Source organism: Mandrillus leucophaeus, unplaced genomic scaffold, assembly GCF_000951045.1.
Source record: "Mandrillus leucophaeus isolate KB7577 unplaced genomic scaffold, Mleu.le_1.0 Scaffold48, whole genome shotgun sequence".
NCBI lineage: Eukaryota > Metazoa > Chordata > Mammalia > Primates > Cercopithecidae > Mandrillus > Mandrillus leucophaeus.
The window spans coordinates 228,222-232,638 of NW_012105142.1; the positions used below are offsets into that span (position 1 = coordinate 228,222).

Here is a 4,417-nt window from a genome sequence, read left to right on the forward strand (position 1 = left end):
AAGGAAGGAAGGAAGGAAGGAAGGAAGGAAGGAAGGAAGGAAGGAGTTGCTTAATATTCAAAGTTTTGGGAGAATCTAGAACCTCAAAAGTGCGCTTATGGAGAGACAAGGAGGGTAGGGAAGAATACGTCAAGCTCTTATTTACTGAGCAAGTGTCTCCTGCATGCTAGGAACTGGCTTTGGCACATTTTCCCTAATCCTCCCAGCAGCTCCCTACACCACTGGGCCTCCTGGGGAGACAGGATGAGTAATCTCATGGGTAGAGCTGGGTGCCTGTTGATAAAAAACACTAGGCCAGGCACAGTGGCTTACACCTGTAAATCCCAGCACTTTGGGAAGCCGATGTGGAAGGATCACTTGAGCTTTGAGCTTCGGAGGTGGAGGTTGCATTGAGCTGAGATCCAACCACTGCTCTCCAGCATGGGCAACAGAGTGAGACCCTGTCTCAAAAAAAAAAAAAAGAAGAAGAAGAAAGAAAAAGAAACACTAGACTTTGGGTTGATTATACATTGAGTTCATACGCTTTACGTGTCAAGATCTAAAGCCTAAAACGAATCAGTATAAAACTCATTTGTGAATCCATTTGTAACAAAAAGTAACTAGTGTTTTTTGTTTTGTTTTGTTTGTCTAATTTGAGGAAGGCCTTTGAGAGTATCTTACTGAATCACTGAAACATAATTAGATAGACCATATTAGACACTTGTGCCCCTAGCCAGAGCTCAGCTGAGCCTGAAATCATAGTTCTGGACTTTTATCTTATCTGAATTGGTCCTGTTTGGAGCGACCAATCTTACACACACACTTCAGCTTCAGATAAAGTCAGAAAACTACATAGGAAGGGTTAGTTCCGTTTTTGCTCTTCAGAATTTGATTGATTTCCAAACTTACGTACTAATTCTGTCATGGGCCTTGCATTAGGAAGGTTAAACCAAAGTAAAATAAAACAATTCTAGGGCTCTGTTTGTCTTCTCAAAACGGTTAGTGCTGCAATTGTCTCCAGAACCAGGCTTCATCCTGGAGCACCCAAAACTCAGGACCTCCGTTTCCCGGGGACTCACGCTCACCCCCCTACACCCGGCCTGTATACACCCCCATCCACAGCCTCAGGAAGAAGGACCTTAAAGGTGGTGACAGAAGAATTTACAAGCTGCTCTTATGACTGGCTTTGTCTCAATTGCACACGAGCCAGAGCCACTTCTCTCAATTAGAGGTGATTTCTCCTTTGCTCCCACTTCTCCGGCCACAAGTCGACTGTCTATGAGACTGTCAGGCATCAGCCCGCCCCTCCCTTACCCCGTGGGAATCTCCCATGGAAAGTGGCTCCACCGACCCCGGGGCCCCACTCCAACTCCCCAGCTAATTTCCTGTTTTAGGGCTTGGGCAGGACACTTCTACCTAGTGCCCTAGACACCCCTTGTCCTTTGAGCACCCAGCCGGGCCTAGCCAGAGACCTACCACTTGCCCACAAAACCATTTCCTCCTCATCCCAAGGTACACTCTTAGGCTTCCAAGGAAAAACCAGAACACGGTAGATGGATCTTAGCAACTGCTCCAAGGTCCTCTCCTCCAAAACCACAAAGCAGGCAGGTGAGTATCCTGGAATGAGTCCCCAGTTGCCTCCTGGGGGCTTGGAGAGGGGCCTCCAATTTCCTGGGCATTACATATGTCAGGGGGTAGTAATCCCAGCCAGAAGCCTGGCATTCAGCCCCCCAAGTCCTGACATCTTGTTCAAATCTACCCTGCCTGCTCCATACTGGGGCCTCAAGTCTCCATCCTTCCCATCTGGTCAACACCCCCTCTCCGTCTTGGCCGGAGTAGCTTCTCAGGAACCCAAATCGGACGATGAAGCTCCCCTGCTAAAAACTGGAGGTCAAAAGCCTGGGAGATAAGGGTTCCTCCTTCACCTGCAGTGGCCTTGGCCATCAGCCCAGCCCGGTGTGCGGATCCAGCCTTATCTAGGCCCCTCCTCCCTCACCCCACTCTCCAGCCTGCCAAACATCTCGTCCTTTGTTACCAGAACACATGCACTCACAGGCTCTCCACCTTTGCACTTACCATTCCCTCCTCCTAGAAGAGCCTTCCCCCCTTATCCTTCCAGCAAATTCCTGCTCAACCTTCAAGGCCCAGCTCAAAGGTCTGCTCCTGCATGAAGCCCTGTCTCACCCCCCGGTTCAGTCCACACAGGCTGCCATCATAGGCCTACCATAAACATTTATTTCTCACGGTTCTGGAGGCTGGATGCCCAAGGCCAAGGCCAAGTTGCCAGCACCGTCAGGTTCTGCCGAGGGGCCTCTTCCCTGCTTGCAGACAGCCACCTCCTTTCTGTGCGCGCCCATGACATTGTTCTTCTGATAAGGCCACCAATCCTATCAAATTAGGACCCTACCCATATGACATCATCTCACTTTAATGACTTCCTAAAAGCCTTATCTCCAAATACAGTCACATGGAGGGGGTTAGGCCTTCAACATAGGAATTTAGGGCAGGGACACAGTTCAGTCCATAACACCTCCCCAGACAAATCTGATCTCTGCCTCCTCCACAGCGCCACCCTGTTCAGGGCAGGAAGTCTCTTCATCATAGCACATCCACCCTTGATTCCCATTTGTGCCTCCTGTGCACTTGATGAATGAATGAAGTCCCATCCCCTACTCCTTCTGTCTCCTCCTTCCTCCCAGCAGCCTCTGTGTGACAACTTATGAGTCTCTCCCACTGTCCCAGTTCCCAGAGGCACAAGCCACCTTCTCACGCATCACTGGGCTCTTGGCACCCTGCACGGGGCAGGCTCGGGTGGGTGAATTCTGGTTCAATTGTAGGAGGACCTGTGGCCCCTAGGGTTGGAGACCCCCAGGCCGGGAGCCCCACTCCTTGCCACTGTCGCCCACACACATTCATCAGCCCGCTATTGGACGAAGTCTTATTCCCATTACTGAGGTTTCTTCCAGTCCTATCCAGCAGAGTTCCCGATCTCCGGGCAGGCAACAGCAGCTGTGCAAAAAAGGCCAGACATCGCCTTCCTCCCACAACTCCACAGGCCGGGAACCATGCATGTATAGAGGCGTTTCTTTGTTCCTAGCTAGGAAAAGCCATTCGTTTTAGCACTGCAGAAAAACATGCAAATCGCTCTGGGTGTTTTTTGATTTCCGTCCAGGTCTCCCTCCACAGGTGGATGGTATACGAATGGGTCCTGTATTTGGCTCAACAAGCAGCTCTTCGGCTCACATCGGGTTATTTATTTAACGTATCTGGTTTTTACTCCCTCCCGTCCAAAAGCGTCAAGCTAAAAATATCTTGTTTATGAGCTCTGGACCGAAAACGAAGCAGTTGGGCTATTAATCACTGGGACTATGTTGAATAGGAACTTGATTAAAGCGCAGTGTGCATTGCCCAGATGAAACTGCTTCTTTACTGCGATCGTCGTGGAAGCTCGGGGCTCTCCAGCGGTGTTTTTAGCTGCGCCCCCTCAGGGGCTCCTGGGCGGGTCGTGGCGCCTTGCCAGGTCTTCAAGAAGGCCACTGTCGGTGAAGGGGGTCTTCCCTCACCTGGAGGCAAGCGCGCCTCTAGCCGGGACCCAGACTGCGTCAGGCCTCAGAGCCAGTGGCGAAAGGCGGCGCGGGCAGGGGCAGGAGACACTTGAGGGCCCCCAAGACCCCATCTGGGCCCAGCTGACAGTCCGCAGCCCCCACCCCGGCCGCGGTAAAGAATGCGAGGGACGCACGTGGCTGGGGTTCTCGGTAGCAAGCTCCTTCCCCCGCCGCGGTGAAAGCGTTAGCGTGCCACACTCAAGGGGCCCCAGGGCCCGGCCGCCTCGGTCCCCAGGATCCCGGGGACCACAGCGCCCGGCGAACCACCGGGCAGAGCTCTTCCCGTGGGTGCTCGGACCTGGCGGCCTCGGCGACCTGGACACCCTCGCTCCCGCCGTTGGCGCCCACCTGAATGGGGGGTGGGGGGAGGAAGCGGTGGCTTCGGGCCTCGCGGACTGCGGCCCCCGCCTCGGGATCCCGGCCCCAGAGTCAAGTTTGTCTCCTCCCTCGGTGCGCCCCTCCCCATGCTCGCCCCGGCGTCCAGCTCGGCTATTCCTGGAGACCGCCAGTCCCTCAGGAAAAAAAATCGGCGACTCCACGCTGGGTAACAACGCCTGTCCCGCGCGCCTAGCAAGTCGCGCGCTCCGGCCTGGAGAAGTAATTATAAAGAAAGTTTTCCAGCCCGGGCGGATCGACCGGCCAGGTCCTCCAGGCTCCCGGGCCGAGGCCGCCTCCGCTCCCCGCGGGGTCCTAGCGCCCCGCGCGGCGCCGCCCGTGGGATTCCGCCGTCCTCCGAGAGGTGCCTCTGCGCGGAATCACAGGGGTAGCCTGGAGATCAGAGCTAGGAGACGCAGAGCCACTGCGCTCCGGGCCTCTCCGCGCGTCCCAAACGG

General features: G+C 54.5%; 1 pseudogene across 1 annotated transcript; it reads right to left on the bottom strand.

The window, feature by feature from the left end:
• Positions 1 to 2,389: 2,389 nt before the first annotated feature.
• On the bottom strand, positions 2,390 to 4,339 carry LOC105550370 (annotated as a pseudogene). Its single transcript, XR_001007700.1, has one exon. The product of XR_001007700.1 is annotated as a collagen alpha-1(III) chain-like (transcript).
• Between the last annotated feature and the right edge of the window lie 78 nt (positions 4,340 to 4,417).